We start from the raw sequence: 14,975 nt of genomic DNA, 5'->3' as shown, positions 1-14,975 counted from the left end.
CAATGCAGTGATCAGTTGCATAAGATTCCTTGGTCCGTTGGAATAACAATTTTCTCCCTCGTTTGAACAAGGAGGGAAAACAAAGGATGCTTGGAAGACACTCTGTGGCAGCCGAGCCTAGAGTCTTGACACGGTAGGGCAGCTCTCGCTGTTTGCTTGAAAACTCCACCTAACCAGAGCTTGACCTTAAATAACAATAGTCTCAATAGTACACAGAATAGAGGAAATTGGGTTTTAAGAACAGAATAACTAAGGTCTAGCCTAGCAAAACTGTATCCCTCTATGACTCTCTAAGTTAAAAGTCTCGCCCATTGGCGAATTTAATTTGAAAACACTGCTTCCCACTCGCTTCTTCACATGCTAACAGCCTACATTGTCTGCCCTCTTACTTTAACAAAGGTAAATTTTTATTCTTTGATTAAGAAGCAAGGATGAGAGGTCGAACAGGGAATGTTTATAATAGCTTCCCCTCTTAACAAGGCATTCACTCCCTTTCGGGCGTGAAGGCCTGTACTAAGCAAGCTGTTTGCCTCAATTGCTTTACTCTTTTCCCTGAACAGATTTTTCCCTTGCAATGTGGCTAGCTAAGGATCTACCTGACACTAGAATGGGATACGTGCTTTAATCATTTACCTTCTACAGAATCCTAACACTACTCAAAGGTGTCTACAGACATTTACGTGCTACCTCTGATGATAGTAAAATTTATTCCTAGACAAATGGGACATTCACTCTTTTATGACATAACCCACTAGAACACTGCTGTAGCACCAACGTAAATGACAATGAACTAGCTAAGTTACAATATTCTTACAAGTATACTATTTCTTGTACTAGAATGTACAATCATAGTAAACAAAGTAGCAACCTGAGTTCTTTAAATAAGTTTTTTTTATACTGGACTGAGAGAGGTGTCCATTCCTCCTCAGTTTTTTATATGGAAAATGCTTTCCTTTGTTACAGTGGTACGCCATGTGTGTCATGAGCTCAGTGGCTCTATTCACAACAGTTACGATTACTGGCTTAATAAGTTATACTTAGTTACTGCTGCTCATTACAAGATTTCAATCACAGAGTTACTGCTAATGCTTACTGAATCTGGTCTAGGCTGTTACTAAGGCAGAGATCACGCCGGCTACCTCCTCAGGGCAGGAGCCAGGGTCACTCTGAGAGGGAAAGGCACTGTGCCAAGGAGGCATGAGTGCCAGGGTAAGCTTGTGGCTCTGGCTACTACTTGGCTCTCTTCCACCCCTTCTTCTTCTTGTTCCTCCAAGGATTATCTAGAACAGTCCTGGGAGGTGATGAGGACACCGACTCTGGGGAAAAGCCAGATGGGCTAGCGGGTGCAAAGTCAGGGGTAACTTCAGAGGCTACTGGAGGGCTCCCCACTCTGGCTGCTGTGACAACCGGAGTGTCGACAAGGGAAAAGTTCGGGCATTTTTCCTCTGTGCGACTGTAAACAACTATGTTCGCAGCAAGGTCGTAAACAACCATTTTTGCTGCAAAGGGAAGATTGGTGACTGAATCTCAGGTCACTTGATATAAACGCATGCTCTTTTCCCATCTCAAATTAAATAAAAAAAAAGATTTACAAATGAACAGGTTCCCTTTGTTGGACACTATAAGGATGATTTGGGACGCTTTACCTTTTTACTTCCCCTCTCCATGACAAACAAAAAAAAAAAAGGAACCATTAGTCCATTTCCCTGCTGCCCACTCAATTGTGTGGGGAAGAAGTGAAAGTGGCATTTAAAATTAGCCACGCAAGGGAGCGGTCGACGTGAGTGACTTCACAGAAAATTAAGTGATTTAGGAGGCAAGCGTTGTTGCACACTGAGATTTATAGACAAAGGGGTGGGGGGATTGCTGCTGATGAATAACAATTAATAACTCAATTTAGCAGCTGATCATGATTAAAATACAGAACTTGTTCCACGAGTATCATTAGGGGTCAAACACACGAAGTTTATGAGGCGTTCACACTTTCAGGAATGTATGTAGTCAGCAGACCATGAGGGAACCAAGATAGACAGTCCTTATCAGTGGGAAAGCAAATGATTTGTAAAAAAGGGTATTCTTTTTGTTAATTAATAAATCGTTATGGGTTTATTTTGCTAAGAGATCGTTATAATTTGATAATGAATTAACGCACTGGTAAGAGGTCATAAGGGGTTAGACCATGGGTGAAATGTGCTATTCAGGCTGATAACGGATTACTTTTGAGCTTTTAATAACATTTTCATTCATTGAAGTCATTATAATGCTTAATGATATTCAATTAAAAGATTGTTGTGAAACTATAGTTATTTAATTATTGTGATAATGAATGAGAAATTGACATTAATGTAGTTAAGGAATTTACCTGTGTTAGTGTTAAGGAGTTTCATTTAACTTCAGCGGGCAGAAGGTATTTCTTCTTGTTTCAGCTGCACGCCAGTCAAAGTGGCTGTGCTCTGGTTTGGTGGTCCTACAGTCGATGCCACCATTGTGGAGGTAGCACGGCTATGGAGTGGCATTGGGGAAAGGCTTCCCCAGAGGAGGTCCCGACTCAACAGGAATTTCACTCCGGGCCTGATTCCACTCACTACAACAAGGCGGTGAGGTAGCGTGCCCCAAGGTGTCATGACCTGGAGCTCGACTGTGGGAATGATTTTGGTGTGGCCCTCTACCCATTTCATCTCTCATCGAGTTTTCTTGTCAACTGGCTGGCACTTGGGGCCTTTCAGTCAGGCTAACATCTGCTGCAGTGTCTACAGTAACAGGTAGGGCCACTGGCAAAGTAGAGCCATCAATGGATGCCACCGATATGAACTGGGTATCTAGCCTCTCGGGGTGAGGTATCTTCTGCAGCCCAGCTACAGAGAAAGTGGTGCTTATTAAGTTGATGAACTTGGCGGCTGGGACATGATTTGGACAGGCCGGATGTCCAGCACTATAGTGGTCAGCAGCACCACAGGATCGACATTGGCCCTGGTCGGTAAGGGTGTCTACTTGGGATGACTAGATGTAATTTGGAACTGAGGAAGTGTCCCTCAGTTTTGGGTAACACCTTAGTGGTGTGGCACCTTTTTTTAATAAAGTGGCACTGTGGCTGAGTGTGCTGTGCAAAGGTCACACTTATGGCACTCTGGATCTCTAGGTACAGGTGTAGCCTGTGTAGTCACAAAGGATATTTGTCATTTGGTGGCACTAAGTGCCAGTGCACTCCTAGAATCGACGTTTTTCTTGGAGTACAACCATTGTATTAATGGAAAATGCAAGTCTGCCCAAGCAAGAGTGTAACTAGTAATTATTAAGAAAGGAAGGATCTTTAAAAAAATCCAGATAGGTAAAATCCCAGTTTATGACAGTGCCTAGATTAGTGGCATTGTGGAAATAAGAAAATTAATTTTGGTTGCTTTTGCCCTGTGGGTGACCAGTTCCTAGTACCAGCGCAAAGGACTTCTTTCACCAGAGGGAGTGAACTTTTATGCTTGAGTCTGCATAAAAGACCCCACTCATGGCAGACAGTTTTCAGTAACTGTGGTTAATCTTAACTTATCCTCATCTATATGTGGGACAGAAGTGTTTCCTTTTTGTTTGTTTTATTTTAATTAATTATTCCTATGTCGGCCCATTCTTTCAATGAAGACGGTGCACATACAATTCTGAGTTATCTTAAAAGCTTACATAAATGGATAAAAGAAATGGAAGAGAGAGAGAGAGAGAGAGAGAGAGAGAGAGAGAGAGAGAGAGAGAGAGAGAGAGAGAGAGAGAGAGAGATAATTCATCCAGCAACCAAGTGATTCTGGTCCTTCCTAAGTAAATATGGAAAATTGTAAATACACTAGCAGGGTTTCTTCTTTTGAAACACTGATTACTTTGGCAACGTTAGGTAATGGGTTGTCTTGCCAATATTAACGTGCCTAATTACCATGCTCTTATTAATTCTTACTAAAATTCTTTAAGTTGCATCCTTTATACATGAGGTTAAATAAGGGTTGTTTTCTTTGTTTATTTTACATGATTTCGTTCCCCACAAAATGTATATTTGTGTATGAACTTTTGTTACATTTCCTAAATAAATTATTCTCTGACTAATTATTAACTTTCTTTTACCCGTTGCATCAAATCCTATACCTATTCTTTCCTTTAGTTGAAGTATATTTTTTCCTAAGATTTGCAAGTATGGTAATGTGTGAGGCAAGTTAGTTCTACATTCGAGCATATGAGGCAGATGTTATTTAAAGACGTCAATAGGTAAACAACAACAACAAAGTTTTAAGATGGCGGCTACTTTATAGCAGGCAATCAAATTCTTAAGATGGCGACGGACTAAGTAAACCTATAGAAAAATTAAGCTGATTGGCTCAAAGAACGACGGCCTTATTATATACAAGTCGTGGGGGATGTTTTGGCGGAGGAATACAGACTTCCTCCCTTCACTGTGTTATTACAATACAAAAGAACAAAACATTTGAATTCCTCTTACAAAACAAATGAAGCTTCAACGTAAATGCAATTTTAATTTTAAAATGACAAATGCGAGTTATTTCATGTTAGCAAGATGGAAAACGAATTTGTTATGATTAATCTTTTTCAGCCTCTTGAGTCGTAATTAATCCTACCTGTGGCCGAATAGCATCTTTATACTGCAGGAGGCTTCACGATACAAAGGAATGGACACGTGACGTCCTTACTGGCCTGATTTACATTAATGTAAAAGGCAAATTATGAAATTAAACCCTGATATAGTTCATTTGCGATATTAATGAAAAAGAAATTTAATATGATTTCACACGAGGGTAAGTAATTCTACAGTGGGCCTTCTCATCAGGTTTTAATTGCTTTGTTAGAAATGCCTATGTACTTGTAAAATGTCCGTCCTATTTTAAGCAAAATAAGGGAAGGCACACGCCCTCCCAATATTGTCATGCAACCTTCTATAGTTCGAAAAATTTAATATCATGCATTAATCACTGACCGGAGAATAGCAAAATATTAAATCTTGACTTAGTAACTTATTATGACCTTGACTGGTACACGGGTCTGGCAGGCAGTGTTCAAACTTGGTAAACTCTCATTTTCCTCATTATTGTGAATTTTAACTTATAGCTGCTTTCATGTAATGCATACTTTCCCCATCTACTCTTCTTATTATTATAACATTGGTATTCATAATATTACTTACCTTGGACTGTATCCTTGTTTGGGAGAATTTAACATGAAATTATGATCTGACTTTTTATCTTTGAAATAATTCGTATCTAATCTGATTTCAAGTTCTTTACCTCTGTGATTTAATTAGAAAATGCTACTTTTAATCAAAGAAATCTCAGCAAGGTGTCGACAATGTTACGTGTGTCATTCGGCTGTTGAGTTTAATTATTAATTATAATTATTTATATTTCCTTGCTTAACCTAAGGCTGAAAGTTACCTAAAAAAAAGACAGATAATTAACATAATTAGATTTGTCGCCAGTTGAGATAGATTACTGAATATAGAGTCTATTCTGAACTAATGAACGAAATCAACATTACTCAAACAACTAGTTTCAACAAAGTAAAATATTAACTGATTTCTTACAAGAGCTAACGACAGTTCTGGCTTCGTCCCACTTTGGACACAAGATATTACAACATAAAGGGGTGACTAACGTAACGGCTTGGGGCCACCTGTGACTCGTTTATAAGGCAATTGCGAGTGAATTGAGATCTTCATCAAGGATGCCAATTCAGTTTCTCCAAGCAAGAGGGTAGCCAGGCCAAAAGGTCTGCACAGTTCTGGAAGAGAGAATCCTATGATTATTCCAATATCATAAAAACTCTCACTTGACACTAATTGACTGTTTCCTTGGCTGAATCTTAGATCAAGAATATTATTTAACACCATGGGAGAATAATTTTTTGGCAGTTCCACTCAGGCAACAATAATATTGTACTTAATATTTTGAATATAAATGTGATATGGTATTCCTAGGATTTGCTATATTTACTGTTTAATAGAGAGAAACTTGAAACACGAAAAAATGAGAATTAAAGTTGAAGGGAAACAGAACTTTTTAATTGTCAGCTTCCAGACTTACTGCTGGAATAGATAATGCAGTGATCACATTGCATCAAAAGTCCTTGGTCTGTTGGGATCTTTAATTTTTCTTCCACATTCGAGACTGAGACAAAGGTTAAGTGGGTTCCCCAAAACACGTCCGGTTCCATTGGGTTTACTCTGCTTCTCATCTTTGAAGTTTTGGTGAGCTTGGGTCGCCACTGGTCTTGGCTCCTCCCACAAGCCAACTTGGTGTGCGTGAGGGTAGTGTCTGTAAAATGACAAAAACTCGTCAGTACAATGGTCATAGAAAAGTGAACTTAGGGTTCTCTAGCTAAGGCTGGTCCTGGAAAACTTATCCTGTCTGATATCCTCTAAACTAAAATCAACCCCTTTGATAAGATCAGGTCTAAACAACTGCTTGCTTTTTTCTGCCTAACATGGTATGAAACCCTCTTACTTTAACAAAGAGAATAATTTTATATTTTGATTAAAGGAAGTAAAGGAATTGAACTGCTAATTATCTATGGATATATATATATATATATATATTTATATATATATATATATATATATATATATATATATAGATAGTATATAATCATTATAGTTACAAATGTAGTTTAAATTAATATCCAATTCCAATCTTCTGTACTTGTTTACCCATCGAGAGCGGGGAAATTGCACTTGGCATAGGCCTTAATGGTCCTGTAAGAGGTGCAAAATAATGAGCAGGTGGACAAGTACTGCTGGTTTATTGGGAAAGCAGGTCGCCTTATAAAGCAGCATGCGGACGTCATGCAAAGGCATACAATAGGATACAGGTGACCCGAGGTCAATTGTTCTCAATGTGACACAGGACAGGTAAATACAAATGACATGAAAAGTAAAATTACAAGAATTGGCACAATAATGTTCTGATACATGTGCAACGAAAACAGGCATAAATAATTCAGTAATAGATACGTATTTACATAGATAAAACTGTGGCCTAATTTAGAAAATATTTTGGCCCCGTGAAAAGAGGCCGTGAGATCCTGCATGTTTGGAAGGGGGTAATGATCTGGTTCAGTTGCGAGGGTGAGCCACCTGTAGTCACCGCAGGGTCTCCACGAGCCTTCCGGTTTCTGCATCATATGGAAGGGAGAGGCCCACAGGCTGGGGGCCTTCCCACATATGCCCATACTCTCCATCTTGGCGAAAGCGTCCTTGTCCTCCTGAAGGTGCCGAGGGGGGAGCCTCCGGAACTTTGCTGTGCGTTGGGGGTCCCTTTGTTTTAATGTGGTGGTAGATTCTGTGCTTTGCAGGGGCCCCGGGCACCTGACGTAGTTCGGGCTCGAAGACGTCGGGAACTCCTTCAGCAGCTGGTGCGGGGCAGCGGAGAAGATGGTGGGTGCACTGGGGCCCGTAACCAGGGGGAGGGACTGGCAGGAGCCGGTGTCCAACAGGCGCTAGCGACCGACATCGACTGCCAGGCCAAAGTGGGCAAGGAAGTCCGCACCCAGGAGTGGGGTCTTATTTGGTCCATCAGGGCAGGCAGAGCGTGGGGAGCGGGTAGCGGCGTGGAGGAACGCGTGAGCCTCAGCATGTGGGAGGGAGTAGGCGGGTTTTGCGCGAGGGAGATATCTGAGTCTGCGAAGTTTGCGGTTATTTGTATGTGGGAGGGAATGTCCGCGTCCATACTCACTACTGCACTCTTACTTGGAGTGGGTTATACTCATGTCAATACACGTGGGAGCGCACCGTATGGGTCCGCTAATGACGCTGGTGATCTGCCGACGAGAGTCGGCACACCCAAACGCTTTGTTAGAGCGCTGTATTTAGGCTGTTAGGGGCGTGGGGTAGTTCATGAAGCCAAGACTAGGTCGCCATGAGTTATATAATGACTTCAGGAACCACTGCTGAGGTCACCACTGTAAGAGGTGCAAAATAACGAGCAGGTGGACAAGTACTGCTGGCTTATTGGGAAAGCAGGTCGCCTTATAAAGTGGCGTGCGGATGTCATACAAAGGCATACAATAGGATACAGGTGACCCAAGGTCACTTGTTCTCAATGTGACACAGTACAATTACAAGAATTGACACAATAATGTTCTGACACTTGTACAATGAAAACAGGCATAAATAAATCAAAAATAGATACGTATTTACATAGATAAAAATGTGGCTGTTTAGCGTGACCTAGGCTTGTGGGAAAGGCACCACAGAAAACGGGAGGTTCACCACAGAAAACCCATTGAGCGGGGACTTTACAGTCTTCCACCTTGATAGCTAATTGGTACATTTGGAACAAGCAGCTCTTTTTATGAATTTTTTTATCACACCACCATGATTTATATACAATCATTAAGTTGCAAATGTCATGGAGATGGGTTAATGCCAACACTAAGTATAATTTACCCACTCTTGATGGGTAAACAAGTACGGTGGATTCAGCAATAACTTATACCTCTCTTGATGGTTAAGTGATTTTACCATCGACTGTAGTTGTTGGAGAGGTACTGAATATTGAGTCTTCGAGACACTTCTGTGCCAATCCATTTATCACTTGAAAATGCCCGTTTGGTGAAATTCCTGAAGCAGTGCAAATTGAATATTAAACTACATTTGTAGCTTAATGTTATATATAAATCACGGTGATGTGATAAAAAATAAAAATATATATATATATAATAGATATATATATATATATATATATATATATATATATATATATATATATATATATATATATATAAGACAGAATACGTTCAAAAACAAAAAAAAACCACAGCACATAGAAGGACAGGGTGACAAGGAGATAGCCGGTCATCAAAAGGGGATACATTTATTGCCGACGCGTTTCGTAACAACATAGTTACATCATCAGGCTAAAAGAGAAAACAACACAAATTAAAAACACATGGAATATAACTTTGACTTTAAGAGTCTCAACAAATTATACGAAACTTACATTAAAACAAAACAAGATTTAAAAGCAACCTTTTAGACTAAAGGCTGAAGGCTGAATGATTCGGAAAGGATGGAGAGGCAGCGAAGAAATACGGCTCAAGCCAGAAATAGCTGTATAGAGGTGGTGTGATTGTTCAACTTGGGCACTAACTGCTTGATAAATAATGACTCTAAGATAAGCAGTTCGTGTAAACGGCTTGTTTGGCCCAAGACAGAGATTCAGAATAGTTAATGCTGGTGTTACAAATTTTTGTGTGATTTCTGATATTAGAAAATTGGATTGGACAATCTGCAGCCAACGATGACTGACACCATTATGTGAATCAGCTCTGACCTTGAGCAATCGCTTAGTCGAATTTACGTAAGTCCCCAAATTACATCTGGGCAAGTATATTTATATACGACTGAGGATTGCAATACTGGGCAGATTTTGTCTTTAAATTTAAAAAGTGATCCCATTGTAAGGGATTTTTGAATTAAAATAACTTGCAACATATTAAAGTGTTTTCAATTGCAGACTTGAGATTCCTTCTAAATTTGTCATCTTGGATGTATGGAATACTGGTATACAGTTTCTTTTCGTGGAACAGTATTTATGGAAGGGGAGTCTGACAGTTTCTTATTTAGAAAATTTGCAATGTCTGAAGAAAACATGTGAGGGAAACCAAATATTTATACAAGAACAAAATTTCTTTTATGATATGAATCCCAGGAAGAGGTTAGAGTGTAAGCCTGATGAAGCAGGGTAAAAATTGAATTGAGTTTAAAATGATAAAAACAAGCACTATAAAAGTTTGAACCCAGACCTGAGAAAGTCTTTTTCTAAAAACTTTGGAAGTGTTAAAACTATTACCATGTCGAAACACCAAAACATCCAAAAATGGCAATCGATCGTTTTTCTCTCTCTAATGTAAACTTGATATTCGGATGTAATTCATTAATGTACGAGAGGAACTGGTCAGCATGGAAGGCTGATTTAAAAACAGAACAAAGGTGTCATCAACAAACCGTTTATACACAAGAGGATAAAAACCTAGGGGCAAATTTCCCAACATGTCCTCCTCCAGGGAGCACATAAAAATATTGGAAAACGTGGGACCAAGGGGTGATCCCATTTTTATACCGTCAACCTGTTTTTACAAACAATCATTAAAAATAAAGGCAGTGTCCAGCACTGCTAACTGCAACAATTTCTTAAAATAGCAACGGTCATAGTTAAAATAAGTATCACTGGTTCAATAAAATTTTATCTAAAAATAACCTCGATTGTTTTTCTACTGGGACATTTGTGAATAAGGATTCCACATCGTAACTGGTCATATACAAGTCAGAGTCTTGACATAAAATGAATTAATGAATTACATCCGAATATCAAGTTTACATTAGAGAGAGAGAAAACGATCGATTGCCATTTTGGATGTTTTGGTGTTAAATGACATGGTAATAGTTTTAACACTTCCGTTTTTAGAAAAAGACTTTCTCAGGTCTGGGTTCAAACTTTTATAGTGCTTGTTTTATCATTTTAAACTCAATTCAATTTTTACCCTGCTTCATCGGGCTTACACTCTAACCTCTTCCTGGGATTCATATCATAAAGAAATTTTGTTCTTGTATAAATATTTGGTTTCCCTCACATGTTTTCTTCAGACATTGCAAGAATTTTCTAAATAAGAAACTATCAGACTCCCTTCCATAAGCACTGTTCCATATGAAAGAAACTGTATGCCAGTATTCCATACATCCAAGATGACAAATTTAGAAGGAATCTCAAGTCTGCAATTGAAAAACACTTTAATATGTTGCAAGTTATTTTAATTCCAAAAATCCCTTACAATAGGATCACTTTTAAATTTAAAGACAAAATCTTTGCCCATTATTGCAATCCCTCAGTCGTATATAAATATACTTGCCCCAGATGTAATTTGGGGACTTACGTAGGTTCGACTTTGCCGATTGCTCAAGGTCAGAGCTGATTCACATAATGGTGTCAGCCATCGTACTGGCTGCAGATTGTCCAATCCCAGAATTTTCTAATATCAGAAATCACACAAAAATTTGTAACACCAGCATTAACTATTCTGACTTCTCTGTCTTGGGCCAAACAAGCCGTTTACACGAACTGCTTATCTTAGAGTCATTATTTATCAAGCAGTTAGTGCCAAGTTGAACAATCACACCACCTCTATACAGCTATTTCTGGCTTGAGCTGTTTTTCGCTTCCTCTCCTCCTTTCCGAATCATTCAGCCTTCAGCCTTTAGTCTAGCAGGTGCTTTTAAATCTTGTTTTGTTTTAATGTAAGTTTCGTATAATTTGTTGAGACTCTTAAAGTCAAAGTTATATTCCATGTGTTTTTAATTTGTGTTGTTTTCTTTTAGCCTTGATGATGTAACTATGTTGTTACGGAAACGCGTCGGCAATAAATGTATCTTTTGATGACCGGCTATCTCCTTGTCACCCTGTCCTTCTATGTGCTGTGGCCCGCTTGTGCCAACGTATTCTGTCTTGTATGTCGTGACTCAGCTCAGGCTTCTTCCGGTGAATACATGGAATTCAACCATTGGTTCTACGTTCTTCTGTTCCTGATCTGGTGCGCTCCAGAGGATTACACATTTCCACCAATTAGTCCGCAACCGTTATGGCGCAGATATATTGTCCCTATGCAGATCCTTGAGACGACCACGAAAAAACTTGAAAAAGCTAAATTGACCTGGATTTTCTACATTACTGCCAACTCAACAAGATTATCCCGAATTTTATTAAGTTTAAACTGTATCGTGCCTCTCTGTACCAAACTGAATTTTATGCTGATGCCACCAACAAATTATTAAACATGGAAATTAATACAAAAACTTCAATGTAACTAAACATTTATCCACTGTACAGGGTTTATTTCAACGTGTTCGTTGCACCTTATCTTTATTGATTTTATTATTTTTCAAATTCTTTTAACAAAAATATTTCTGACTATATTTTAGCATTCAACGATGCCATAGTATAAAACTGCAAAGTCTTGGTGTTGTTCTTCCCCATTTTAACCATAGTGTGAGTTCAATATTTAACCTATCCTCTCATGTACTTTCAAAACGAGAAGAATTCTTATTATCTCTTGGATTGGACTTTGCATGCCTTGTTACAAACCAAAACTACAACAGGTTTTTCTTCCTTTAGAATCTTTATTTCATAGGTTAAAAAAATCAACCTTTTAATATTGATATTGGTAAATTACAGTCACAACTATCAGATATCACTCAACAGGCATTTAGGAAGTTGATTACCAATTGACATCTTTCTTTAAGAAAACTGACCCAGAGATTCTGAAAATCTGGCAAAAAAATGAAAACTTGATAATTACTAAACCTGATGGGGGTAAGGGGAAATCATCTTGAACAAAGATTATATAAATAAAATGGAATCTATTCTGAGCGATGAAAGCAAGTTTCAGAAAATTGGTAAACCTGAATGTAAACATATATTTAAAGTTGAAGATAGAATCAATAGATTTTTAAAAGAACTTAATACTAAGAATATCATTAACAAAGACACCTACGAAGATTTATATTGCTCAGGTACATCCTTTGGAGTCCTTTATGGTCTACCTTAAAAACACAAAGAGGGAACCCCAATGAGACCAAATGTCATCAATTCATGCTCCCAATTATAAACCAGCCAAATACCTAGTTCCTTTGTTTGAACTGTTTACTTTAATCAACATACCTAAAAAAAAAAACTCTGAAGAATTTAAATCATATGTTTTATGTCAAGACTCTGACTTGTATATGACCAGTTACGATGTGAAACTTATTCACAAATGTCCCAGTAGAAGAAACAATCGAGGTTATTTTAGATAAAATTTTTATTGAACCCAGTGATACTTATTTTAACTATGACTGTTGCTATTTTAAGAAATTGTGGACAGTTAGCAGTGCTGGACACTGCCTTTATTTTTAATGATTGTTTGTACAAACAGGTTGACGGTATGGCAATGGGATCACCTTGGTCCCACGTTTTCCAATATTTTTATGTGCTCCCTGGAGGAGGACATGTTGAAAATTGCCTCAGGTTTTTATCCTCTTGTGTATAAACGGTTTGTTGATGACACTTTGTTCTGTTTAAATCAGCTTTCCATGCTGACCAGTTCCTCTCGTACATTAATGAATTACATCCGAATATCAAGTTTACATTAGAGAGAGGAAAACGATCGACTGCCATTTTTGGATGTTTTGGTGTTTGACATGGTAATAGTTTTAACACTCCGTTTTTAGAAAAAGACTTTCAGGTCTGGGTTCAAACTTTTATAGTGCTTGTTTTTATCATTTTAAACTCAATTCAATTTTTACCCTGCTTCATCGGGCTTACACTCTAACCTCTTCCTGGGATTCATATCATAAAAGAAATTTTGTTCTTGTATAAATATTTTTTGATAACCTCACATGTTTTCTTCAGACATTGCAAGAATTTTCTAAATAAGAAACTATCAGACTCCCTTCCATAAGCACTGTTCCACGAAAGAAACTGTATGCCAGTATTCCATACATCCAAGATGACAAATTTAGAAGGAATCTCAAGTCTGCAATTGAAAACACTTTAATATGTTTCAAGTTATTTTAATTCCAAAAACTCTCTTACAATAGATCACTTTTTAAATTTAAAGACAAAATCTGCCCATTATTGCAATCCTCAGTCGTATATAAATATACTTGCCCCAGATGTAATTTGGGGACTTATGTAGGTCTTGACAAGCTGATTGCTCAAGGTCAGAGCTGATTCCTTATAATGGTGCTGTGGCCATCGTACTGGCTGCAGATTGTCCAATCCGAATTTTCTAATATCAGAAATCACACAAAAATTTGTAACACCAGCATTAACTATTCTGACTTCTGTCTTGGGCCAAAAAGCTGCTTCAAGCTTACACGAACTGCTTATCTTAGAGTCATATTTATCAAGCAGTTAGTGCCCTGTTGAACAATCACACCACCTCTATACAGCTGTTTCTGGCTTTGAGCCGTATTTTCTTCGCTGCTTCTCCCCTCCTTTCCGAATCATTCAGCCTTCAGCCTTTAGTCTTAGCAGGTGCTTTTTAAATCTTGTTTTGTTTTTAATGTAAGTTTCCATAATTTGTTGAGACTCTTAAAGTCAAAGTTATATTCCATGTTTTTAATTTGTGTTGTTTTCTTTTAGCCTTGATGATGTAACTATGTTGTTACGAAACATGTCGGCAATAAATGTATCACCTTTTGATGACCAGCATCTCCTTGTCACTCCTGTCCTTCTATATATATATATATATATATGATATATATATATATATATCCATATATATATATATATATATATATATATATATATATATATATGAGCATTAAGCTACAAGCGTCCTTTTGTATATGAATCATTGTTGATGTGATATAAATATATATTATATATATATATATATATATATATATATATATATATATATATATATATATATATATATATATATATATGAATGCCTTTTCCTGTAATACCACAGTGTAATATGAATATAAATAGCCCATAAAACACTGCCTTTTTAAACGCTGTAAACATATATTTGGCACTTGTTTCTGTGCCCCTGTTCACTGGTAGAATATGGACAGATGAAATGTTACAAGGGTATATATACAAACCATATATAGGTGTGGCATTAAGTCTCCGATGGTATGCAGGTGACTGTTTCCTAAGAAGGAGGAGAATAACGAATTTCCTAGTGGTTTTTGGCCTCATTAACTCCCATTTGGCGATGATTCTGGAGGTCGTGTTCTCTGGGACACCTTCTTCAGAAGTGGTCTGATGATTAAAGCGTTGATGTCGCCCGATTTCCAATGTCCTCCTGACAAGTTCATTTTGTTAGTTTGATTGATGATAGTAGATTCCAGCATCTTTCTTTTGTACGGACAGCTACTTTTGAAAACCAGCTCGCCCCCTCCAGTTTATGGAATGGCCAGTATTTTTGATATGTAGGAAAATCCCGAACTC

The sequence above is a fragment of the Macrobrachium rosenbergii genome, chromosome 49, assembly GCF_040412425.1.
Source record: "Macrobrachium rosenbergii isolate ZJJX-2024 chromosome 49, ASM4041242v1, whole genome shotgun sequence".
NCBI lineage: Eukaryota > Metazoa > Arthropoda > Malacostraca > Decapoda > Palaemonidae > Macrobrachium > Macrobrachium rosenbergii.
Note: the sequence above shows the minus strand (reverse complement) of the source record.